This window comes from Lampetra fluviatilis, chromosome 1 (genome assembly GCF_964198595.1).
Source record: "Lampetra fluviatilis chromosome 1, kcLamFluv1.1, whole genome shotgun sequence".
Taxonomy (NCBI): domain Eukaryota; kingdom Metazoa; phylum Chordata; class Hyperoartia; order Petromyzontiformes; family Petromyzontidae; genus Lampetra; species Lampetra fluviatilis.
This window is the reverse complement of record NC_136275.1, coordinates 28,375,078-28,402,007: the sequence shown is the minus strand read 5'-3', so window position 1 is coordinate 28,402,007 and position 26,930 is coordinate 28,375,078. Positions and strand designations below refer to the sequence as shown.

The 26,930-nt window shown below is 48.1% G+C and overlaps 1 long non-coding RNA gene across 1 annotated transcript in view; it reads right to left on the bottom strand.

Moving 5' to 3' along the window:
* Positions 1 to 25,210, bottom strand: part of LOC144940591 (uncharacterized) — a 40,169-nt gene extending 14,959 nt beyond the window's left edge. Inside the window, exon 1 of the long non-coding RNA XR_013639143.1 lies at positions 25,174 to 25,210. This is a non-coding gene — a long non-coding RNA (uncharacterized LOC144940591). The remainder of the gene's footprint in view (positions 1 to 25,173) is intronic.
* Positions 25,211 to 26,930: the final 1,720 nt, after the last annotated feature.

Below are 26,930 nucleotides of genomic sequence, written 5' to 3'. Positions count from 1 at the left end.
AAATGATATCAGCCGCCAGCATGTCGTCAACTGCCCATTTAACATGCTGTTTCTCCGCAGGGCTGAGCCGAAACGGGTTTTGGTGGATAGGGGCAGCGTCACCAGTGTCAATGTGATGCAGCAGCTTGGTGTAGCCAATATCAAATTGTGATTTGCTGAACACATCCGAGAATTCCCGCAAAAGAGCTCGCAATTTACTCTGCTGTGACACGGATAAATCGCCAGCATCCGCGCAAAGAGCATCAATCCATCCCTCGTCTACGTTATGAGGGCGAGGCTGCTGACTGTTCGCTACGTGTCCAACAACCCCGGTCCCCAGGGGCGCCACCGTCGCATGAGCGAGCACTGTCCCCTGTGGAATGACGGTGTCAGACAAACCGACATTCAAAACTTGCATAAATGGCTCCCTGTCGCCCGCTACAAGAGTCTGTGCGGCCACCAACGATAGGCTCTTAACTGCTGTGTTGGAGGGTCCCAATAAAATGCCATTTACCGAGGCGGTGGGAGCGAGCGGTTTCTTTAACCGCAAGGGTACGAGCATTTGTGCCCCTGGCAGAATGCGTACGGCGCAAGCCGCAAAAGCTTGTACGGAGGCATTTTCCGTCCGTGAATGCGTGGTTGCGGGTAAAAATGCCATCCGCCGGCCCGACGAAAGTTCAATACATCCCTGATCGATGAGGATTTTAACGGGCATTTTGGCAAGAAAATCGGTTCCCAGAAGGCACGGCACCGCAAGGGAAGAAGATACAAAAACAGGGCCGGCCAATTTAATATCACCAATGGCAATTTGCGCCCGAATTTGCCCGAGAATCCCTAGCGAACTTCCATTTGCGGCAAAAAACGGAACGGAAACCTTTTCCAATGAACGACATCTCACGGGCAGTATGTTGTAAATTAACTCGGAGATGATAGTGGCCGATGCACCGGTATCGACAAGCACGCGCACTTCTACCCCCTCGATCGAACCAACAACCACCGAGGAACCCGCCGTCGCTGCAACCACTCTATGGGCCAGCTCTGACCACTGCCCGGGTCGTAGTGGTCTCGAAAAGTCGCCCGAACGCCGCGCGTCATATGCCGTATTTCGAGCGAAGTCAATGGTGTGTTGTGGTGTGTATGAGGACCGAGCGTGAGGGGTGGCACGACTCGCCTGGTTATGCTGCGCCGCTCTGGAAGCTCTGTAGTCCCGGTCTCGGGATCCAGAGAAGCGGCGGCGAGGTGCACGGCAGTCGGAAGAAACGTGGCCTCGGCGGCCACAGTTGAAGCACGTCACATCGCCGCGTGGGAAGGACCGTCCCCGCTCCCGGTCGTCGCGGCGATGCGATCCGGTGATCGCTGGAGCGTCATGCTGAACGTCGAGAAGACTCGATCTGGAGAGCGAGCGTTGTCCCTGCTGGCAGGCCCCACTGTCGTAGCTGATGCGGTGATGGTCTCGTCCTGGTCGAGCATCAGGTGAGCATGAATGCTCCGGGCAGCTCGCAGTGAGCACATATCCTCATCATCCACGGCCTGGATGACAAGGCGCAGTCCCCTCGCCATCTCCAACAGCTTCTGTAGGACGAGTGCGTCGATAGCCTCATCGTCCATGCGGGGGTAAGCCGCTCTTGCCATGGCGAGTAGCGCGGTGCGGAACGCCAATGGCGACTCCCTTGGCTTGCACCATCTCTCGTAGAACTGGTGGCGTGTGGCGGAAGTAGGTCCGTAGACATCAGACAGCCGCCGAAGTGCTGCTTGTAGTGTCGCCCTTTGTCGCTTGGGAATGGAGATGAGTGCAGCGAGAGAGTCGTCGTCCAAGGTGGCTGGCAGCGCACGAAGTGCTTGTGCATCCAACCAGCCCACCATCTCCTGGTGGCTGAGGAAGCGACGCTGAAATGCCACCCAGTCGCCCCCTGTAGACGAGAATTCGCGAAAGATAGGCAGTCGTTGCTGTAGAGCAGCTGTGTCGTCGTCTTCATCAAGGTTGGACTCGGTTCCAAACGCGGCGATCGCTTGGTCGATGACATATACTGTACGGCGTCGCAGCCGTGATGACGCGGTGTTGCTGGAGGGTCCTGCAGAGGCAGCGTCGCGCTCTGATGACGCAGTGTGTCGTGATTGGCCCCCGGAGGTCCCAGCATGCACTTGGCTTCCGCCTCCGGTGGAACCACGTGACCCATCGGCAGGAAGGACGACCTCTTCCGGGTTTGCGATGGTGGAGACGTTCGCTGTCGGCCGTTCCTCTCTGCCCGTAGCCCCCAGGGTAATTCCCTCCAGGATGGCTGCTGCAGCATGCAGTAGCTGGGCGAGACGGGCGTGAGCAGCCTGGATGCCGTCGTTCGCGGCGGTCGGCTGCACTGCTGGTGGTGGGATGGCTGGAGACACGCCAGCGTCTTCAGCGCCGCCCTCATCACCCACGGGTGAGTCGGAGCTTGCATCGTCGGGACTTCGCGTGTGGTTCATTCGTCTTGTTTCCATTTTCTGACACCAATGTAGTGTTGTACAGAGGACTCTTCAACGTCTTTTGTAGCACACACTTTTATTCGTCTTATGAACACAGTCCCTATGTACTGAGGGGTATACGGTCCCATCACCCGTTACACTCAGAACGTACAAGCCTCCGCACCCTACAGGCTACTTAATATCCCGCTCTTTCAATGTCCTCTGACTGGACCTAGGGGGATGTCTCCCCGACCACTGGTTACACTGAACCCTAGCCCTTATAAGGGCTGGAGGGCTTGGTCCAGGGTCCTAGGCTTCTTCCGCCGTCTTGGGTCTTCGTGTAGTCGAACTCCCTCAGAGCTCTGAGCGTTCTGGCTTATTACTTGTTCGTGGCCGGGTTGTCCAATCCCCGGCCACCTTGTGGAACCCTGTGATTGGTCGTTCCCTATCTGCTTTTGGATCCAAATTCACCCTATCTGACCCTGACCGTTTGGTTGCGCGGGAAAACCTTGTTTACGGTCAGCTCTCACAGCTTGTGAGACCCTGACCGTTAGTTTGAGCGGGAAAACCTTGTTAACGATTTGCTCTCCCAGTTTGTGAACATCGAGTAGTTAACTCTACTACACAAGAATAATGCTATGTAAGCAGTAAAATATTATTATCTACGGAGTCTGTAGTATAAACTGGACGCATCGTGTTGGGGGAGGGTGAAGAGGACATGACACTGTAAAGAAATATCCGCAGCATTATGTGTGTATGTGTTGGCTGTAAAACGCGTAAAAGGAAATGTCCCCCGTGAGCTGGAGCGAAGGCACAGCACTTGGCAGGGTCCGCCCCCCCCCCCACGCAATTCGCGTCAGTTGGTATGGTCGATGTCGCACAATAAGTAAATTAATAATAATCGAAACGGCACAAATGTGTTAATTAAACTACTTTAAAGTTTACGGATGGGAAAACGGAATAGCATATTCCCACCACGGGGCTTAGGGCGTACCGGCTGGCAAATTATTTCGGTCTTAAACACCACCGTCCGAGAGCCAAATCCCCCGCAAGCGCGAGTGCACAGAGACTTGTATAGATAAGACTAGCGGTAAGTACCCGGCGTTGCTCGGGCGAAAAAAAAGGCAGACACACACATGGACTTACACACAGACACTGACCCACACACAAATAGGCCGTAAGGTGAAGACGTTTTACGTTTAATCCCGTTCCCATATATGGGGCACTAAATTCTTTTCATTCTAATAAAAAGATCTATTGCTTTTGGCCGTGAAAATAAAAGTTCTCCATGTCTAATCCTGCAGTTTATTTTTTATTACTGTTTAAAGTCGACAATATTTCTTTCCTCGCGTAATCATATTTTGATCATCAGTGATGAGGCTTCGCGGAACAATCGTCACGTGCTTCCCGCTAGACCAATAAGGTGGCCGCTTTTTTGGGACGAGAGGTAAACGTTAGTCCAAGATGTCTGCGCCCTTGTTGTCAAGTGAAGAGGAGGAAATTATGGTCAGACCTCCATCAAAAGTCCGTAAAAAGTATTTTAAACAATGCTACATATATCTCACGTCCATAAAGAAAGAAGCAACAAAGGATTTACACGCACACGGTGGGATACATTCAGAAACTGCGTCAAACGGTGGCTTTTTTTGCAAGGTGAGAATCGGAGAATAGCAGAAACATACAAACATTGTCTAGAAATCGAGTTTGATAATGTTCCCGAAGACGCTGGGTTTCACTCCACTTGCTACAGGCATTTCATTGACAAAAAGCGCTTGGATGCGGCCGATAAACGGGCCACACAGCGTCCTGAAGCTCAAGATCAAGGCCAGTCTGTGCCATCGGGTTACGTTAGTATCGCTGCAGTTGATTGTCCCGCAAAAAAAACTTAGGTCCAGGACCGGCCTGCCAGTAGCTTGTGCTGGTCCTGTGCTTTCTGCCTTGTGCATAATTTGTAAGAAAACGGACAAGTACATTACTGTGGGAGGCAAACGCCAGAAGGACCATCTTTCACAGGCAGAAACGTTGTCAGCACGTAGGTAAAAACAAAACACACACAAACACACGTTTGAACTTGTATTCCCTTATGCTGGGTACCATGGCTAACTTTCAATTACAATTACATAATTTATGTAATGTTTATTTTACAGTCAGAGACAGATCTGCATTGTTTTGCATACAGCTACAGCCAGAACACTCAATATTGTTTAACTCTTAACACAGTTTTTTTTATTAGTTTAATTAGTTTTTATTTCTTTATTTACAGGCAATTTGCTGAAAGCTGCTGAGATGAAGGAAGACACTAGCATTCTTGTGCATATTCGAGACAAAGACTGTGTGTCTCTGGAGGTGCGATACCACAAGTCCTGTTATAGACAGTACACCAGGTTCTTGACAAAGTCTAGTGCATCAGTTACTGTGACCTCAGAAGAACAGTGAGTTAGCAATATTTTATATTAATAAATATTAATTCATAATTCCCTCACATTTTCACATTTCAAAAGTAGGAGGTTGGCCCGTGATTTCCCCCAGCTGGTGTTTCACTCCCCCAAGAAGCGCAACATAAGTGAGATGGTTTTCGTTGAGACATTGTATGCAGATAAGCTGATAGACAGGCTACCTCATCCATCAGGTACAGAAACAACAGAGTCAACTGAGGTAACTAGCGAAAGTGACTGTGAAAACAGGGCTAGTGCAAAAGCTGGTCCACAAAGACCAAGTTCAATGGCCTCCATGAATACTGCAGAGAACACGAGGACACTTTACAGTGCGGCATTAATATTAAAGATGGTTCTGTGTGACTCTCCCGGTATGAAATGCCCGTGGCCACCCACATCAGATGACCTAAATGTGAGCGAGGCAAAATCTGTCGTTCCAATTGAACTGTACAATCTGATTTCCTGGATTATTGGTGCAACTGAGGAACCAACACTGGCCCATTATGTTGATATTCCAGATGATTTGAACCTAAAGGTTATATGTATCTGTCAAGACATTGTGTATCTTGCATCTAAGGGTCGGAGGCAGACCCCTAAATCATTGTCTTGGTTTAACGGTTCGCCATTTTACAGGTTCATTACAAATTGTGTCACTTCTAAATAGACTAGGACATTGTACAGTTGTCAGTCTAGACACTTGCCCAACTTCAACTAGTAGAGGGCAGAGACAAAATACCAAAGGGATTCTCAAAGAAGGTTCCTACAGTACTTGTGTGGGACAATATTGACTTTGGGGAGGAGACACTGTCAGGTCGTGGAACTAACCCACCACACAAATGGGATTATGCTGCAAAGTTCTGTAGTTGAACCTGTGTCAACAACAAACAGACAACCACTACAGAAGGGAAAACCCTCATGGTCCTGTTCGACAGCATCCTTGTCGAACAGGACCACAGAACTTGTTTCATCAGGAAAGTGTTCCATTACAGGCGGACACATACAAATTGAACACGGTGTCTGCTGTACAAACGGAACTGGCATATGTTTTGTAAAGTCCATAGATGCTGAAAGATGCCCAATACCAAGCTGGACAGGTTTACATACATTACTTCAAGATGATGGCACTCTGCAAAAGTCAGCACTGTATTATCTTCCAGTCATTAAGGCTTCACCGACAGAGATGTCAACAGTAAACACAATTCTGAAGCGAAGTGTACAAATTTATAATCAGCTATAACTGGACCATATATAGTGTTAGTTTTTAACAAAGCTATATATGCCAAAGCTCAGCAAATCCGCTGGAAAGATGATGACTTTACTCAGCATAAAGTGATTAGACTAGGTGAATTTCACACGTGCATGTCCTACCTGAGCATTATAAGAAAAAAGGTTTGGAGATGCAGGACTGCAAGACATACTCATTGAGTCCAAAGTTGTTGCCCCAGGATCCATCAATGGAGTGATCAGTGGTCATCATTACAACCGCAGCATGAGGGCACACAAACTTCTGTATGAGAGTCTGCAATGAGACTTCTCACCTTCTTAGATTCTCTGCCACAAGAGGAGAGATATGAGTGTCTGGATGTCATCAATGAGATCAAATGTGCATTCCCGGACAGAACAATGGTTGTTTTGTGTGCAAATGAGATATTTGACAAAATGTGTTTGAAATATGAAGACTTTGTTAAAAGAAGAAGTGCAGAAAACCCAACGCTTGCCTTCTGGAGTTCATACATCGACATGGTACAGATACTCCTTCTATTTGTGAGAGCAACACGAGAATCGGATTGGCAGCTTCACCTGTCAACAGTGCGCTTGATGATGGCATGGTTTTTTGCGTACGATCGTGTAAATTATGCTAGGTATTTATCTTCTTACTGGCTGGAAATGATCAATTTGCCCCTCACACATCCTTCTTGCCACAGTGAGCTCAGTGTTAAAGGCCAGTGGACTGTCCAACGTCAGTGTCCATGGATTTGCCTCGAATGCTTGTGACCAGGCCATTGAGCAAACATGCAACAGAGATTCCAAGACAAAGCGTGGTTGGACAGGGTTAACACAGAATCGGGCTGCAGTATATCGCTGGATATTGTCGCAACATGAAAGGGCTGCCATAGCAAGACAATGTGAGGCAATGGCAGGTAAATCTCCCGATATAAGGAAACGAAAAGACCTTGACAGCACACGAATTCATGCTGATGAAAGGGCTGTGACCAGAATAATTTCCACCCTAGATTCCATGCTGAATCCTTTTGACACACACCAAAATGGCATTGTGTGTCTTAGCTCTGGGACAGTAGCAGCTGAAGAAATCATGTGGGATTTGCTCGCAGCTCCGGAAAAGGGGGAAAATGCTGTCAAAGAGTTTATGGACCAAAGACTGTTATCACCATCAGTTGACATATTTCCTCCCATCAAAACACAAAAACCTTTAGTGACCAAGCAAAGACAAAGAAGAAATCTGCAGCAGGCAAGGCAGTGATTCTACGTGCCGACAATAAACTATTCTCCAGATTACTCGTCATAGGTCAAAGTAGAAAAATGTACCTGCGGGAAATTCTGTCTTACTCCTTGGGAACTGTGTCATATCATTTAGGCAGTGCTGATGGTTCACTTGCTAAAACAAACAAATCAGCTCTTATGGATTTATTGTAAACCAAAGGTGGAGACTGTTTAGTTGACAAAGTTCCGACAGATAGAGCTATTCTCTTTGATGGCATGGCAGTCATTCAAGCCATTCGGTCAATACCAAGTACCTTTGGAGAGCTTGCAAAGACCATACTGCAGTACATAGTCAAACTTTCTCTGAAACAAACTGTACACGGATAGACTTTGTGATTGACCAGTATCCAAAAATGAGTATTAAAAACCTAGAACGGTCACACAACTGGTGAAAATTTATGGACGGGATCATAAGACACCAACACAATGGAAAAAGTTTATATCAGATGGAACAAACAAAGAAGCACTGGCAGAATTCCTCTATGTTGTGTGGCGAGAGGCTGATCTTACCACTGTGGGAAAGGACTTAAGCACATGGAGACCTGTGTCACTGCGTGACTGTAATGGAGGATTTACATACTCTCAGTGCTGTTGAAGATCTGACATGTGATCATGAGGAATGTGACACCAGGGTGTTTTTACATGCACAACATGCTGCACAGAAACATCAAACTGTAGTCATCAAGAGCGCTGATAATGATGTGACAGTGATTGCTTTAAGTCTGCAGCCAGATTTACCATGTAGGTTGTATTTTTTCACGGGGGTTGGCAACAAAACAAGGCTGATTGACTTAGCTAAGGTGTCGTCAGCTCTTGGCACAAGTGTCTGTTTGGCACTTATTGGGATCCATACCTTCTCAGGTTGTGACTCTACAAGTGCCTTTTATGGCAAAGGCAAAAGAAAGGCATTTTCTGTTGCTTGTGAGAAAGAGGAATATCTGACTGCTTTTACAAATCTGGGTAGCAGTTTTAACCTAGACCAGTCTACCTTTGAGCTACTTTGCACATATGTGTGCCACCTGTATGGCCAGTCATCTGCCGAAAATGTGAACGATGCAAGATACAAAGCATTCTGTATGGCATCGTCAGCTTTTCCAGAACTATCCATGCCCCTTACAAGTGACGCCCTGTACCAACACTGCAAAAGGGCAAACTACCAAGCAGCCATAATGAGACATTCTCTGAAAAGGTATAATGTGTGCCCCTTCACCCGTTGGCAATGGATGGCACCTCGAGGATGGTGAGTTAACAGTGACCTGGATGACTAGAAATCCTGCCCCTGAAAGTGTGTTGCAGGCAGTCCACTGCAGTTGCAAGCATAGCAAATGTGAGACTGGAAGATGTTCCTGTATGTCTGCAAGACTGTCTTATACTAACTTATATCGGTGCCAAAATTGTGCAAATGTTTGATAGTGATAGGGATGATACCGATGAGTAAATATGCGCTGTGTTATAATTTAAGGTGATTTTGAGCTGTAAAGAATCTGTGGTAGAATTGTATTTTTTTGGCAGCATTCCAAAACAAGGGGAGTCATTTCAGCCAACGTGGGCCAAAGTGTGCTTATATTTGTATCTTTCTGTGATTACACAGTACCTACTGAAAATTTTGATGTACAAAACATCACAGTTTTGCAAAATTTAAAATGTTTATGTTTTTTTAATTTTGCTTAGTGCCAATTCGTGAAGTTGAAGCATATTTTCTACAAATTTGCCATATTTCATGGTCTACATTCACACTTGAGTATATAATGCACCAAAACCTGTCTCAAGTGTTTAGGTACATGTGTAGTGGTGGTGTTGACGTGCGCCGACAGTGATGGATCACGGGGCGGCACGGGGTGTGGGGTTGGGCACGCGTTGTGGGCGTGGTGTTGTTGTATCCTAGCCTTCTTCCATCATTGAGATATAATGAATGAAAACACACCAAAAAGCAGCAAACTGCAAAACACCAGGTGTTGTTAAGTAATGAACTGGAGGAGGGCTAGGATGGCAGAATTGCAACCTTGCTTCAAGGAAAGATAAGGCCTGATAAACGGGCACATGTCACCCGTGCAGGCGGCAGAGACAGTGGGAGAGTCAGCCAGACATAGTTAAGGCAAAAAGCCCAACCATCTATGACCTCAGCACATGGGCGAATAATGGGGCAGTGTCAACTCGAAGGCAATGAAAGGAAGCAGAGGCGCCTTTGTCTAAATCACAACCACAGAAAGCCAGGAATCATCACTGATTGTGTGTTTAGGGATTCCGAGCTAATTGGAACACGTGCACACAGGGAGGAGAAATACGCCTTGTTCTCCTGCAGCTGAGGGAGCAAGGATAAACCCAAAAAGGCCAAGGAATTAAATTATTAAATAAGTGGGTCAGCTCAAGGCTGTGTACACAGGGGGGGGAGCTGATTTAAACAACCCTGCACGTCTGAACGTGAGGGGGCCTTTGACCTGAAATTAAGAATAACACTCCCAGAGCAGAAGGTTGGATGGCCACAGTGAGACGAATAAGAGCGTTGTATATCTCAAGGATGCAGACTCAGCTGAATAACAAGGCTGCGGGGGTCACCAGAAGTTCGCGTTCGCCTAGTTAAGACGAAAAGCTCAATTATTCTGTATTGCTATTAAAGTAACGTTAAATTCGGAATTTAACAACAGGATAGGCTAAAGTTATTGATATTCACACCCACTCCAATTAAACCAGGCCACAAGTTACGCCTACTGAACCATCACCATCATTAAGTCAATATGAAATGTTATTTCCATCTATACAACTCAACCCGAAGCATATGACAATCAGAACCTTCCTAAGTCAAAATTGAATCGCACCCAGACAGGAGCGAATAGTCGATATAAGGTTGAAGAGGGAAGGAAATTAAGAGCACGGCGAACTGCAAACGTAAGCAAAAAAGCCGAGAACGACACACCAACCCAGCGACCCACCAGCCCAACAACAGCGAGTCGGGCTTCGACAGGCCATAAAAGTAGAAATAATAACTCCCGGGGTCAGGGGACATCAGAAGAAGCAGGCAGACAAAAACCAGAACTGACTCCAAGGTTCAACCGCCCTCACCTACAAGAAGTGACGGAAATTAATGAGGCCTTGAGTTAATGGCGTCAGCTGGACAGCAACAACAACGGCGAGCAGAGACAGGGTGAGGCAAAGACTGCGAGGCTATGAAATGCAACTTCATGTCAGTAAAGCCCTGACCAACAAGTTAAGTTAAAGACATCACAATACATAATATCGTACATAACATCAATGTTAACGCTATTCACCGTAAACTATATTCCGCTTATATAACCATGCAGACACCAAGGAATACGAATTCCTAGGATCAAGAAACTTACCCCTTAACCTAAGATATCGGAAATAAATTAATAATAATAAGCCTATGCATGAAAAGACAAAAGTAAAACTTATGAAAAGCCAGGATAACGGGATGAATCACCACCAGGTCGAATATAAAATACATAATAAAAGAGCGATGTTAAACCCAGGGTCGGAGAGAAAGGGAGATCCCGGCCGTCTTTGTATCCCCGCAGCGCGGGATAAGAGTGTATACGCTCGGGGAGGCACCTCCACTTGGGTCAAGCACCACGATGGGAAACGGCAGACCTTAGGTTACATACAGAATCATAACTGTGAAATGGTAAGGGACAAATGTTAAAACTTTTAACCATTTCTTTGTGCATCGGTGAGGGTCGGAGGGAGTGTTGCCCTCCCTCCAGGTCGTGCAACACGGACAGAGACGCCTGTGAGACGATTTGTAACGTCTGTGTTTTGGTTCATGAAGAAGGCCAGACAAGAGATAATATTGCACCCAGACAGAGAGACGACTTCGAGGCAATTTGTAACATCTGATTGTTTGCTCGTGGATTTTATGGAGGGAGTATGACAACGGAATATACCGTGGGTGATGCACACAAGGACAAGGACATACGGACACACACATGGACACACCTACCTACGGACAGATCCTGACACAGCAAAAATCGAAAGAAACCCCGCCTTGTGGACAGGACCCAAAAGGGATTTTTCGGCATAAAAGAAAGGACCCTGAGCATTGGAAACCAGCTCGACCAGGAGGGTCGACTCAGGAGCGAGCTGCGACCAGCGGGTCGGCTCGACTCATCTTCAGCCCGACCGGGAGGGTCGACTCAGGAGCGATCTGCGACCAGCGGGTCGGCTCGACTCATCTTCAGCTCGACCGGGAGGGTCGACTCAGGAGCGAGCTGCGACCAGCGGGTCGGCTCGACTCATCTTCAGCTCGACCGGGGGGGTCGACTCAGGAGCGAGCTGCGACCAGCGGGTCGGCTCGACTCTTCAGCTCGTCTGGGACTCAGCCGAGTTCGATCGGCTCACCGGAGCCGGCTCTCGGGGCTCGACTCAAGCGGCTCCCCATCTCCTCTGCAGGTGGGCAAGACCCGCTTGACAGCTCAACTCGGCCTGCGTGGGTCAACCTCTGCTGAGTCGGAGGTCTCTGCTGCCGCCAGAGTGGTGACGATCGCGGTTTGGCGACGAGGCTTCGTGCTCACCCTTGGTCGACGACCCAACACTGCACGCTGCGAGCGAGCTGTGGGCGCCACCTACCGACCGGGGTCCGAACGGCGACAGCGTATCAACGGGCACCACGGTGACAGGGGAGCGACTGATACGTATGACGCCCACCGCCCCCTCACCACACGACCACCAGGCGTCTGTTTGACATAAAGAACCGACTCCGAACACTGACGATTCAAGACAACTCTTACCACTCAAAAACACTCGAACCCATAAGCCATCCGTGGCTGTGAAGGCTTCACAACGAGACCGAGTGATGGCCATCCGTCGTTTAGAAGAGTATTCGTAATTTTTATCTTTAATATTTAGTGGGCTGTACTCTTGATCACATAAATTCCCAACAGATCCATCAATACGAATTGATTCTTGGCACCTCCTTCCGCCGAGCCACGCTCACGTGGGGAGTGGTGGCCCACCAGATCCTTATCAGGTGATCTGGTCCCCAATTAGTAAACTTGGTACAAGATAACGATCTTCGGGAAAGGAGCACCGTCGCAGGCCCTTACTCCGAGCCATTCTGTTGTCAGATAACCTGCCGATGTATCTGTTGAGATTGGTGCCTTTAAGAATAATAACTGTTTTGATTGTGTTTTTTTTTATCGCCGTATAATCTTTCAAGTATCTTTCAGTCATAATCGCCGCACGTACTCGCATCCTCTACAGAATATTCAACTGTCCCGTGACCCAAGGTGCTAACAACGTGATAAGGGTTGCGTATGATCAATAAGGAGGGCGGTACTGCGTGAACAATATGGAGTATAATCATTAATTAACGTTAAGGTTTTTCTTAGCATGGTATTTGCATATTTTAACGACTCTCTCTCTCACTAACAACCATCGCGTTATGCGGGATCCATGTGCCGTTGTCAAAGTGAAATCAGACAATCGTTGATGATACTGTATTGATGCCGTGTTGACGTTCCGGGATTGAGAGTTCGCATACTATATCATAGTTGAGGTTGAATTAGTAATAAATTGATTAATACAGAAGTGGTTGTGTGATTCTTTCCTGAAATCTATGCATAAGATCTGCTTCTGCGTTGAGATCTGAACTTGGTGACCTTAATAAACACACTAATACATACTCAGTAAATGTTAAAGCGATAACGGGGTGAACCGGGGACCTAAAAATAAGCGAGAATGAGACGAACCTAGACAACGATGCCGAGTTAATCTAAGTTAATCTTGCATACTTACACCACACCTGCATAACTGCATACGATTAATTGCCTTATTCCGATCGATAACCCACCCTCGTCACCGAGGCGGGGTCTGGTTATCATAACGACTTGCATTATCATAATTACACCCACTCGCATAATTACTACGATTACCTCTCGAATTGGCATAATTAAATGTGCATAATTACATAAATTAACATATTTCCGGATAATTACACATTTGGCCAAATTTCATTTGATTATTATTTTCACTGAATATTCATAACCCACATATACAACATAATAATTTCACCCACGCACGCATACAACACATCAAAATTTTGATAACCAACATATACAACATAATGGGGGCGTCGCCCGGGATTTCTCGCAGACAGTTTGTGCATGAATTCAGGAACGAATCACTGTTGTGTTAATCAAAGTGTTGTGAACTAACGTTGCCTTGTGATTATAAACGGGGGTATACACGCGCTCTGAAGGGAAATACCAGAGTAGCAGAGTATAACAAAGACAGCTGGGCTGAGATTATTTGCTCGAGTTGAACTGACGCATCCTGTGATACAATTGTTTATATGTGCTCTGAAGGGGAATTCTAGAGTAACTCCTGCCACTTGAGATGATAGGATTAAGAATAATTTTTGAATGGGTGACGGGGTACGGGGAACTCGTATTAAAACGTACCGACCAATCTGTTACAAAGCAGTACAGTCAGAGAGACATATGGGAAGGGAGCTGTATCGATAACACGAACACACCTCGGGGGAAACTAATTGACTGGATAAAATGTAACAAAGGCGAACACGATGCAAAAACTACAGGAAAGGCAGGACAGGACTCATTCATTTTCACACAGGCATACAGACAGGGATTGTGGAATGAAGGAAAATTCGGAAAGGAAACAGGAGAGAAATCGTCTCTAATAAACGAGGAAAAATGTCCTCACACCATCGTAAGGGAGGAGAAATCAGGGCTCGCGACACCAGCGAAACTCACAGACGTGGATCCACAGAATAAATATGGAAGTAACATTAAATCACACTCATTCGAGAGAAGGGATGGAGAGATACATATGCAAACAAAAACATGTGAGATTGACAACTTCACAGATAGAGGGAAGCAAAATGTTAAAGTAAAGTCGACAGGACGTGCTCCACTAAGGGCAGAGGCAAAAACTGAAGGGAAATGGCAACACGAGCGACACGGCATTGGGCGCGCACACAGAAAATGCACACCGATTAATCACGCCCGACACAGAACAGATCAAAGTGACAGATTGCCTGATGATAACTTGTTTGATGATGACGCTGACGGCGATCAACTTTCGGAATACTTATTCAACAGTAAAACCCTTAAATTGATGGACAAGGCTCTAGTCAGAATTCCCGATTTTGACCCCCACAATAAGACTATGGATATCCACACACATATCGCGACAGTGGAAGAGGAGGCAATGATTAGAGGGTTGATGAGACGGGATGAAAAAGCGAGTTTGTTGAAACGAAGCTTAGATAAAGATTCTATCCCATGGGTAAAGTCACTACCACACAAGGTTAGAAATGATTTTAAACAACTGAGCCTGGCAGTGATTCGGAAGTTTGGAGAATATTCGACACTCACTGAGGGGTTTTATGCTGTAAAATCGATGACCCAGGGCATGGACCAAGATCCACGTGACTACCTCGTACAATTTAAAAGAGCGTATTACGCAGGCGATGTGAATCAATACCACGAAGGAGATAAAATGTTCAAAATTATGTTTTTTGAATCCTTGAGCCCAGAGATTACAGAAAGGGTGAGAATGGTTTTGAATCCAGAAACCGCATCCTTACGCCGCATAGAGAGCAAGGCGTACATGGCATGGTTATACAGAGCTAAGAATCATAATTCGGATCCAGAACACAGGGAGAGGGATAAAGAACCCAGCCTCTCAGAGAGGAATAAAAATCACCAAGCAGTCCCACAATGCAGGACGGAGCAAACACGCACGCACACATGGCAAAATAACCCAGAGAGAGGTTGGCACGAGAATGAGAGCGGCACAAAGCCGAACATTCAGAGGAATCGCAGGAGGGGGAGGTTCAGAACAGAACCATACCAACACCCCATGCCACGACACACACGAGGCCAAAGTTGCACACTAAGATGGCGAGATAACCATCCAGCGGGAAGGTACACAGACTGCGGAGGTATGGATGCGAACATGCAGGAGAATCGTAGGAGGGAGAGGTTCAGAGCAGAACCATATCAACACCCCATCCCACGACACACGCAAGGTTCAAATTACGCACAGAGATGGCAAGATAACCACCTAGCGGGAAGGTGTTACACAGACCGCGGAGGTATGGATGCGAACATTCAGAGGAATCGCAGGATGGGAGGTCAAACACAATCGATCCAATACCGACCAATTCCTCCACCGGCTATACCAGGAGGGAATAGAGGAATAACACAGAATGCGGTCCAAAGACATGATAAACAACCCACAGTGAGCGCGAGCGAGCGGCCAACACGCGCCCCACCCGCCGAGGTATTAAACCCGAAGCTCAATGAGAAATACAGGCAGGCTGCAAGTGACAGGGCGGGCAAAAACGTGGACAGTACTCCCGTAAATGACGCGCGGATCGAATACAAGGACAGGGTTGCATTGAAGCGTGATCAGACAGTACAAAAACCGACAGCAGGGACACGCCCTGAGGAGCGCAGGCATGAGCCTTTGAATGGAAAATATCCAAGGGAAACCAAAATTTATGTGGATCGGAGTGCTAAAATGGAGACGAATGTCCATGACGTATCGGGAATGGTGTTGGAATCCAACACACTCGTAAAAACAAAGAGGGCAACATTACGAGGGACAGAATTAAATCGACACACTGACTCGGCAAATGTGCATGTAATCGCAGAGAGAGCGAATGCCAGTGATGACGGAGTACAGAAGTTGGTTGTGTGCGCGAATTCTGATTATGTGCAGCACAATTTTACACCACACACTCCCACGACGCGAGAGAGTGAGAGGGGAAATTACAAAAACGAACCGGAAAACCGTGATCGAATGATCAAAGTGATAAGTGGTAAACCAGACACTCGGAACTTGGTAAAAAGATTGCAAGGATGTAACAGGAGGAAATTAACGCAAAAATGCGTTCGAAACCGCTACCTAGCGTTTCCCAGGATTTAACAAAAACAAAAACAAAATTTAATATCCGTCGGAGTTATGAGGGATGAGAACCATGTAACTGGTGATATCGATGTTAAAGTTTTGTTGTATTTTCCTTGCTTATTTCAAATGTAACCTTGTTAAGATTGTGATACATGCGCGCGCTTTGGAAGGAATGCGTTATGGATTAGTACCGATGTTTAACGTTGTGTTTTATTTCTTTTGCTTATTTCAAATGTAACCATGTTACGATTGTGATACATATGCGCGCGTCGTAAGAAATAACCGCCGAGAGTGAGGGCGGCTTATAGATTCATAACACAAAAAAAGGGCATTTACTTGGTTTGGAAATTCGCCAGTGGCCAAATCGACCCCTGATAATTATTCAAACGGGCGGATTGTTGTGTCTATCCTTTTTTAATTAAGAACAATTCAAAAAAATATAATATTTTTTTTAATCTATATATACCTTTTTTTTAATTAATTAATGAAAACAACTCACTTCTCCTCACAAGAACACCAGGAATCCATGAAACATGGAGGGCGGTTAAAATGTTGAGAGTTCGGTCACAAAGAGGTCATGGACATCCAAATGGACAAAAGATGTATGGACTAGCCTCCCAAGACATCTGGAGATATACAGATAAGGGCAGAATAAATAACGGTTGAAACTTCGCGTTTTCTTAACGTTTTCCTTACCGAAAAGTAGAAACTTAATAAAGATAATTAACCAACAAATAATTTTTCTATTATTATATGTTTCCTACCTACACGACCAAAAAATAATAAATAAAAACTAAAGAGTACGAATTCCAGAAAGCTTAAGTGGAAACATAATAACGCTTAACCTTAGGACATAAAAAATTAACTCAGAATAAACACCAATCTCTGGGGAACTAAACTAATGGGCATATCACACTACAATAATGTGTAACATGTTTTCCAGGAAATGGCAGCCCTCCTGCTCACGCTCCTGCTAACGTACCTTGCCAAGCTAGAAGGGAGCCAAGGCCTGATGATGCCACCCAAGAATAACCGTAGAAACTATCTTTTTAACGATATCTCCTATAACACGTAGTCAATAGAATAATTTCTCCCTCCCTTATCGTGTTACCTTCCTTTAGAATATATATTTTTCCTCTCTCTTGTCACATATAACCATGTTAAGTTGTGACACGTACGCGCGCGTTGTAAGGAAATAGAAGCAAAACTTGAGGACAATCGATGGTTCATGATGGAAGAAGGGTATACATTTTTTTAAAAATAACCCGTGGCCATTTGACCACTGGTCATTTTTAAAAGGGCGGAATGTTGTATCCTAGCCTTCTTCCATCATTGAGATATAATGAATGAAAACACACCAAAAAGCAGCAAACTGCAAAACACCAGGTGTTGTTAAGTAATGAACTGGAGGAGGGCTAGGATGGCAGAATTGCAACCTTGCTTCAAGGAAAGATAAGGCCTGATAAACGGGCACATGTCACCCGTGCAGGCGGCAGAGACAGTGGGAGAGTCAGCCAGACATAGTTAAGGCAAAAAGCCCAACCATCTATGACCTCAGCACATGGGCGAATAATGGGGCAGTGTCAACTCGAAGGCAATGAAAGGAAGCAGAGGCGCCTTTGTCTAAATCACAACCACAGAAAGCCAGGAATCATCACTGATTGTGTGTTTAGGGATTCCGAGCTAATTGGAACACGTGCACACAGGGAGGAGAAATACGCCTTGTTCTCCTGCAGCTGAGGGAGCAAGGATAAACCCAAAAAGGCCAAGGAATTAAATTATTAAATAAGTGGGTCAGCTCAAGGCTGTGTACACAGGGGGGGGGAGCTGATTTAAACAACCCTGCACGTCTGAACGTGAGGGGGCCTTTGACCTGAAATTAAGAATAACACTCCCAGAGCAGAAGGTTGGATGGCCACAGTGAGACGAATAAGAGCGTTGTATATCTCAAGGATGCAGACTCAGCTGAATAACAAGGCTGCGGGGGTCACCAGAAGTCCGCGTTCGCCTAGTTAAGACGAAAAGCTCAATTATTCTGTATTGCTATTAAAGTAACGTTAAATTCGGAATTTAACAACAGGATAGGCTAAAGTTATTGATATTCACACCCACTCCAATTAAACCAGGCCACAAGTTACGCCTACTGAACCATCACCATCATTAAGTCAATATGAAATGTTATTTCCATCTATACAACTCAACCCGAAGCATATGACAATCAGAACCTTCCTAAGTCAAAATTGAATCGCACCCAGACAGGAGCGAATAGTCGATATAAGGTTGAAGAGGGAAGGAAATTAAGAGCACGGCGAACTGCAAACGTAAGCAAAAAAGCCGGGAACGACACACCAACCCAGCGACCCACCAGCCCAACAACAGCGAGTCGGGCTTCGACAGGCCATAAAAGTAGAAATAATAACTCCCGGGGTCAGGGGACATCAGAAGAAGCAGGCAGACAAAAACCAGAACTGACTCCAAGGTTCAACCGCCCTCACCTACAAGGAGTGACGGAAATTAATGAGGCCTTGAGTTAACGGCGTCAGCTGGACAGCAACAACAACGGCGAGCAGAGACAGGGTGAGGCAAAGACTGCGAGGCTATGAAATGCAACTTCATGTCAGTAAAGCCCTGACCAACAAGTTAAGTTAAAGACATCACAATACATAATATCGTACATAACATCAATGTTAACGCTATTCACCGTAAACTATATTCCGCTTATATAACCATGCAGACACCAAGGAATACGAATTCCTAGGATCAAGAAACTTACCCCTTAACCTAAGATATCGGAAATAAATTAATAATAATAAGCCTATGCATGAAAAGACAAAAGTAAAACTTATGAAAAGCCAGGATAACGGGATGAATCACCACCAGGTCGAATATAAAATACATAATAAAAGAGCGATGTTAAACCCAGGGTCGGAGAGAAAGGGAGATCCCGGCCGTCTTTGTATCCCCGCAGCGCGGGATAAGAGTGTGTATACGCTCGGGGAGGCACCTCCACTTGGGTCAAGCACCACGATGGGAAACGGCAGACCTTAGGTTACATACAGAATCATAACTGTGAAATGGTAAGGGACAAATGTTAAAACTTTTAACCATTTCTTTGTGCATCGGTGAGGGTCGGAGGGAGTGTTGCCCTCCCTCCAGGTCGTGCAACACGGACAGAGACGCCTGTGAGACGATTTGTAACGTCTGTGTTTTGGTTCATGAAGAAGGCCAGACAAGAGATAATATTGCACCCAGACAGAGAGACGACTTCGAGGCAATTTGTAACATCTGATTGTTTGCTCGTGGATTTTATGGAGGGAGTATGACAACGGAATATACCGTGGGTGATGCACACAAGGACAAGGACATACGGACACACACATGGACACACCTACCTACGGATAGATCCTGACACAGCAAAAATCGAAAGAAACCCCGCCTTGTGGGCAGGACCAAAAAGGGATTTTTCGGCATAAAAGAAAGGACCCTGAGCATTGGAAACCAGCTCGACCGGGAGGGTCGACTCAGGAGCGAGCTGCGACCAGCGGGTCGGCTCGACTCATCTTCAGCCCGACCGGGAGGGTCGACTCAGGAGCGAGCTGCGACCAGCGGGTCGGCTCGACTCATCTTCAGCTCGACCGGGAGGGTCGACTCAGGAGCGAGCTGCGACCAGCGGGTCGGCTCGACTCATCTTCAGCTCGACCGGGGGGGTCGACTCAGGAGCGAGCTGCGACCAGCGGGTCGGCTCGACTCTTCAGCTCGTCTGGGACTCAGCCGAGTTCGATCGGCTCACCGGAGCCGGCTCTCGGGGCTCGACTCAAGCGGCTCCCCATCTCCTCTGCAGGCGGGCAAGACCCGCTTGACAGCTCAACTCGGCCTGCGTGGGTCAACCTCTGCTGAGTCGGAGGTCTCTGCTGCCGCCAGAGTGGTGACGATCGCGGTTTGGCGACGAGGCTTCGTGCTCACCCTTGGTCGACGACCCAACACTGCACGCTGCGAGCGAGCTGTGGGCGCCACCTACCGACCGGGGTCCGAACGGCGACAGCGTATCAACGGGCACCACGGTGACAGGGGAGCGACTGATACGTATGACGCGCACCGCCCCCTCACCACACGACCACCAGGCGTCTGTTTGACATAAAGAACCGACTCCGAACACTGACGATTCAAGACAACTCTTACCACTCAAAAACACTCGAACCCATAAGCCATCCGTGGCTGTGAAGGCTTCACAACGAGACCGAGTGATGGCCATCCGTCGTTTAGAAGAGTATTCGTAATTTTTATCTTTAATATTTAGTGGGCTGTACTCTTGATCGCATAAATTCCCAACAGATCCATCAATACGAATTGATTCTTGGCACCTCCTTCCGCCGAGCCACGCTCACGTGGGGAGTGGTGGCCCACCAGATCCTTATCAGGTGATCTGGTCCCCAATTAGTAAACTTGGTACAAGATAACGATCTTCGGGAAAGGAGCACCGTCGCAGGCCCTTACTCCGAGCCATTCTGCTGTCAGATAACCTGCCGATGTATCTGTTGAGATTGGTGCCTTTAAGAATAATAACTGTTTTGATTGTGTTTTTTTTATCGCCGTATAATCTTTCAAGTATCTTTCAGTCATAATCGCCGCACGTACTCGCATCCTCTACAGAATATTCAACTGTCCCGTGACCCAAGGTGCTAACAACGTGATAAGGGTTGCGTATGATCAATAAGGAGGGCGGTACTGCGTGAACAATATGGAGTATAATCATTAATTAACGTTAAGGTTTTTCTTAGCATAGTATTTGCATATTTTAACGACTCTCTCTCTCACTAACAACCATCGCGTTATGCGGGATCCATGTGCCGTTGTCAAAGTGAAATCAGACAATCGTTGATGATACTGTATTGATGCCGTGTTGACGTTCCGGGATTGAGAGTTCGCATACTATATCATAGTTGAGGTTGAATTAGTAATAAATTGATTAATACAGAAGTGGTTGTGTGATTCTTTCCTGAAATCTATGCATAAGATCTGCTTCTGCGTTGAGATCTGAACTTGGTGACCTTAATAAACACACTAATACATACTCAGTAAATGTTAAAGTGATAACGGGGTGAACCGGGGACCTAAAAATAAGCGAGAATGAGACGAACCTAGACAACGATGCCGAGTTAATCTAAGTTAATCTTGCATACTTACACCACACCTGCATAACTGCATACAATTAATTGCCTTATTCCGATCGATAACCCACCCTCGTCACCGAGGCAGGGTCTGGTTATCATAACGACTTGCATTATCATAATTACACCCACTCGCATAATTACTACGATTACCTCTCGAATTGGCATAATTAAATGTGCATAATTACATAAATTAACATATTTCCGGATAATTACACATTTGGCCAAATTTCATTTGATTATTATTATTTTCACTGAATATTCATAACCCACATATACAACATAATAATTTCACCCACGCACGCATACAACACATCAAAATTTTGATAACCAACATATACAACAGTGTGGACGCGCGCGCCGGGAGTGAGAGATTACGGGGCGGCGCGGCGTGAGTGGTGAGGCGTGCTGACACTGTGGGAAAAGAGGATCGTAGCCAGCGCTGAGTGATTGGTCAAATGGGATGGGTGCTCTCAGCGACGTCCGCAGGAGGTGTATAAAGGGTGACGCGCGAGAGCACTCGTGGTTGTTGTTAACCAGTTGAAGATCGAAGACGGAGTGAAGAGGTAGTGCCCTGAGACCCCTAGTCCCGCTGTCCTTGTTGGGTCCGGGGCCCTGTGTGGCTCGGAGGCGAGACTGTGGGACCCGTGGTCCGACGCCCATGTGGGTCGGGACTGTGGGACCCAGAGTCGAGAGGGACACCCCGGCTGGGGGTGTTCCGAGAGGCTACGGGGCGTAAGAGCCCATGTTGGTGTAGCCAGGAGAACCATGTGGGGTAGGCTGGTGTTAGCCACCCGTGTAGCTAAGTGGGTGTTAGTCACCCAAGTAGCTCAGTGGGTGTTAGTCACCCGTGTAGCTAAGTGGGTGTTAGTCACCCGAGTAGCTCAGTGGGTGGTAGTCACCCGAGTAACTAAGTGGGTGTTAGTCACCCGAGTAACCAAGTGGGTGTTAGTCACCCGAGTAACCAAGTGGGTGTTAGTCACCCAAGTAACCAAGTGGGTGTTAGTCACCCGAGTAACCAAGTGGGTGTTAGTCACCCGAGTAACTACAGTGGGTGTTAGTCACCTGTGTAACGAAGTTGGTGAAATAAAGAGTGTGCTACCCGTGAAGTCGTCTCCCGCCGAGTTACTACATTACAACTGGTGTCAGAAGTGGGGTGCTCCTATCGTCCTAGTTAAAAAACAGGACGGGTCCTTGCGGTTCTGTGTCGATTTCCGCCGCCTAAACAAAATCTCTATGGCCGATGCGTATCCGCTCCCCAGGATGGATGAGTCGCTGGATGCCTTGGCGGGAGCACAGTTTTTTTCGACGCTCGATCTGCTGTCGGGATTTTGGCAATTGCCCCTCGATAACGAATCAAAACCTAAAACCGCTTTCCGGACGCCGGGAGGCCTATTTGAATTCAACCGATTGCCCATGGGCTTACATTCCGCTCCCGCCACGTTCCAGAGGCTCATGGAATTGGTTTTGTCGGGCCTCCAATGGGACACCTGTTTGATCTACCTCGATGATATCATCGTTTTCAGCCGGACTTTTGAGGAGCACCTCCAGCGTCTGAGAGCGGTGTTCCTCAGGATGCGTTCCGCTAAGCTTAAATTTAAACCGGCTAAATGTTTTCTGCTTCGGGAGTCGGTCAGGTACTTGGGCCATATCGTTAGTCGTTCAGGGATCTCGACAGACCCTGCTAAGACGCACTGCGTCAGCTCATGGCCAACGCCAACCTCGGTCACTGAAGTCGGCAGCTTCATAGGATTCGCCTCCTATTACCGTCGTTTTGTCAAGCAGTTTGCCACCATAGCCAGGCCCCTGCACGCTTTGACGGCTAAAGGTGTGCGGTTTCACTGGGGGCCGGAAGAGGAAGCTGCGTTCTGCTCCCTTCGTGACGCCTTGGTGCAGGCTCCCCCCTTGTGTTACCCCGATTTCACGCAACCGTTTTTGCTCGACACGGATGCCAGTAACACGGGTATCGGGGGAGTGCTCTCACAGGTGGTCGGGGGGGTTGAACGGGTGGTCGCCTACGGTAGCAGGGTTCTGTCCCCTGCGGAACAACGCTACTGTGTGACACGTCGTGAATTGCTGGCGATTGTGTTTTTTATACAGCAATTCAGGCCGTATCTTTACGGCCGTCATTTTACGGTTCGTACGGACCATGCGGCTCTCCAGTACGCTTTGCGGGTGGTGCAGCCATCCGGCCAATTGTCCCAATGGTTGGAGGTCCTTCAGGACTACCAATTCACGACGATTTACCGCAAGGGATTGCGCCACTCGAACGCGGATGCCTTGTCGCGGTTGCCGCCGCGCACGGAATGCGAATGTCTGCTGGGATCGGCGCGGTGTAAACCCCCTGTCGCCGTCCCCGCGGAAGTTGTGCTCACTGCCACTGATACTACGGGGGTCGACGCTCCCACGGGGAGGGACTCGCTGTTAGCGTTGCCTCTCATCGAGTGGGGCCGTCTCCAAATGGCCGACAACTCCCTACTCACGCTACGTCGGAAGGTTGACGCTCCCGAGGGGGGGGGAAACGCGGGTCGGTTCCTGGGTGTGCAGACAGGGCCTCTTGATGAAGTGGGACAACATGTCCCGGCGTCACGCGCTCGTTGTGCCATTTGCTATGCGGGGAAGGGTCGTTCTGGCTGCTCATGAACGACTCATGCATCTGGGTTTTCACAAAACGCTCGCCCTAATCCAGCGAGACTATTATTGGCCGGGGATGGGCAACGACGTGGCGAACATTCTTAAGGGATGTGTAAGGTGCGCCCAAAGGAAGCCGCCACCAGTAGCGGCTAATCCACCGCTGCAATCCATTCAGGTTTCGCGCACAAACGAATTGGTTGCGTTAGACATCTTGGGGCCCTTTCCCGCTACATCTAGGGGAAATAAGTTCCTGCTGGTTGGCGTAGAGTACTTCACCCGCTGGCCCATGGCGTGGCCACTCGCCAACCAGTCGGCTGCGGCAGTGGCGGACGCCTTCGTCCAAGGTTATGTTTTGGACAAGGGCGCCCCTGAACGCTTGCTGACGGACCAAGGGAAGAATTTTTCGAGCGTTTTCTTGCGCGAGGTGTGCGACCTGTTGGGTACAAAGAAAGTGCGTACCTCCCCGTACCACCCGCAGACTGACGGAATGGTTGAACGTCTGAACAGGACGATTACGTCTATGCTGTGCCAACAGGTCTGCGACGATCAGGTTGATTGGGACTTACAGGTACCGGGGGTGCTCGCGGCCTATCGAATGGCCCCTCATGCGGCGACGGGGTTTTCCCCATTTTTTCTTATGTATGGGCGGGAGGCCGATCCGGCCATGGACGTCCAACTGGGGATTTCCCAGCCACGTGCAAAATCTAAATTGGCAGACCACATCAAGTTTAATATCGCCAAATTGGCTGAAGCGCGAGAGGCTGCGAGATTGAATTCGCAGTCTCGGCAGATCGCGAATGAGAGATTGCATGGACGGAGGGTGCATACGCACGATTGGAAACCAGGCGATAAGGCCTGGCTGCATTGTCCACATGCACCGTTGGCTACGTCCCCCAAGTTGTTGAGACCATGGAGGGGACCGGTGGAAATTGTGCGGGTTGCACGACCCCAGAGTATACAGATTAAATGGGAAAAACGCCGTTGGTACGTGCACCCCTCCCGACTGAAACCCTACGCGGCACCGCGTGACCCCGTTTTGTGCCGTAACGACCGAGCGTGTGATGTGACCGTCGACTCGGGGAGGGATGTGTCGCAGGCTGATCCTCACGTGTCTCCACCTGACCCACCCCCAGGTGTTTCGGGCCTGACGGCGGTTGACCGTCGGGAACCGGAACCCCGCGGCACGCGCGGATCCCCGATGCCTGGCCCGTGCCTTCCTGAACTGCCGGCACCACCGGACGGTCAACCGCGTCTGGTGCCGTACGACGGACCGGCAAGGCGGACTCGGCTCACCGCCGTGTTCCCCCTCTGCCGGGGTAATGTCCCGTTCAAGGGACGCTCGGGAAGAATGGGACGCTGCACGAGTCAGAAGAAAGAAAAGAAAAATATTTTTTTTTGGCATACACATTTATTGTTGTCACTCGCCGGATTGTACATATTGTTCTGTTGTTGTGGTGGCATTTGCTGATTTTTGCGGATGGCGGTGTTCGTGTTGTGTTATGTTGTTGTTGTGTTACGGGGCACACATGGGGGGGTAGGGGGTGTTGTATATTTTTATAGCAGCCGGGTCGGCTGCGAGCTATGTGGTAGGGGGTGATGTAGTGGTGGTGTTGACGTGCGCCGACAGTGATGGATCACGGGGCGGCACGGGGTGTGGGGTTGGGCACGCGTTGTGGGCGTGGTGTGGACGCGCGCGCCGGGAGTGAGAGATTACGGGGCGGCGCGGCGTGAGTGGTGAGGCGCGCTGACACTGTGGGAAAAGAGGATCGTAGCCAGCGCCGAGTGATTGGTCAAATGGGATGGGTGCTCTCAACGACGTCCGCAGGAGGTGTATAAAGGGTGACGCGCGAGAGCACTCGTGGTTGTTGTTAACCAGTTGAAGATCGAAAACGGAGTGAAGAGGTAGTGCCGTGAGACCCCTAGTCCCGCTGTCCTTGTTGGGACCGGGGCCCTGTGTGGCTCGGAGGCGAGACTGTGGGACCCGTGGTCCGACGCCCATGTGGGTCGGGACTGTGGGACCCAGAGTCGAGAGGGACACCCCGGCTGGGGGTGTTCCGAGAGGCTACGGGGCGTAAGAGCCCGTGTTGGTGTAGCCAGGAGAACCGTGTGGGGTAGGCTGGTGTTAGCCACCCGTGTAGCTAAGTGGGTATTAGTCACCCAAGTAGCTCAGTGGGTGTTAGTCACCCGTGTAGCTAAGTGGGTGTTAGTCACCCGAGTAGCTCAGTGGGTGTTAGTCACCCGAGTAACTAAGTGGGTGTTAGTCACCCGAGTAACCAAGTGGGTGTTAGTCACCCGAGTAACCAAGTGGGTGTTAGTCACCCGAGTAACCAAGTGGGTGTTAGTCACCCGAGTAACCAAGTGGGTGTTAGTCACCTGAGTAACTACAGTGGGTGTTAGTCACCTGTGTAACGAAGTTGGTGAAATAAAGAGTGTGCTACCCGTGAAGTCGTCTCCCGCCGAGTTACTACATTACACATGTATAAGTGTCAGTTTGAGAGATATTTGGTGTTGCTAAAATGTATATAAATAAAGTTACAAACAATACCAGCATTATAAGATTTTCGTTTTTTCCAATTCATAATTATATACATTCATGGATTTTGAAAAAAAAACTGCAGGGTATTTTGCGGAGAACTTTTAACATAACGTCGAAAATGGTTTTGTCTATGAAAAAATTCATTTAAAAAGTAGTTCCCAGGTGTGGAAACAAAAATCATTTTCTAGACACTTTTTCCTAGTTCACCTTACGGCCTAATAGAAACACATCGAGTTAGACGCACACACACACATATATGGTTAAACCCAGGCTGGATCGTTAGCAGGCCAGCCAGTCTAACCTGCGAAGATGTTCCATTAGGGGGATGCACGTTTCGCAAGCGTATAG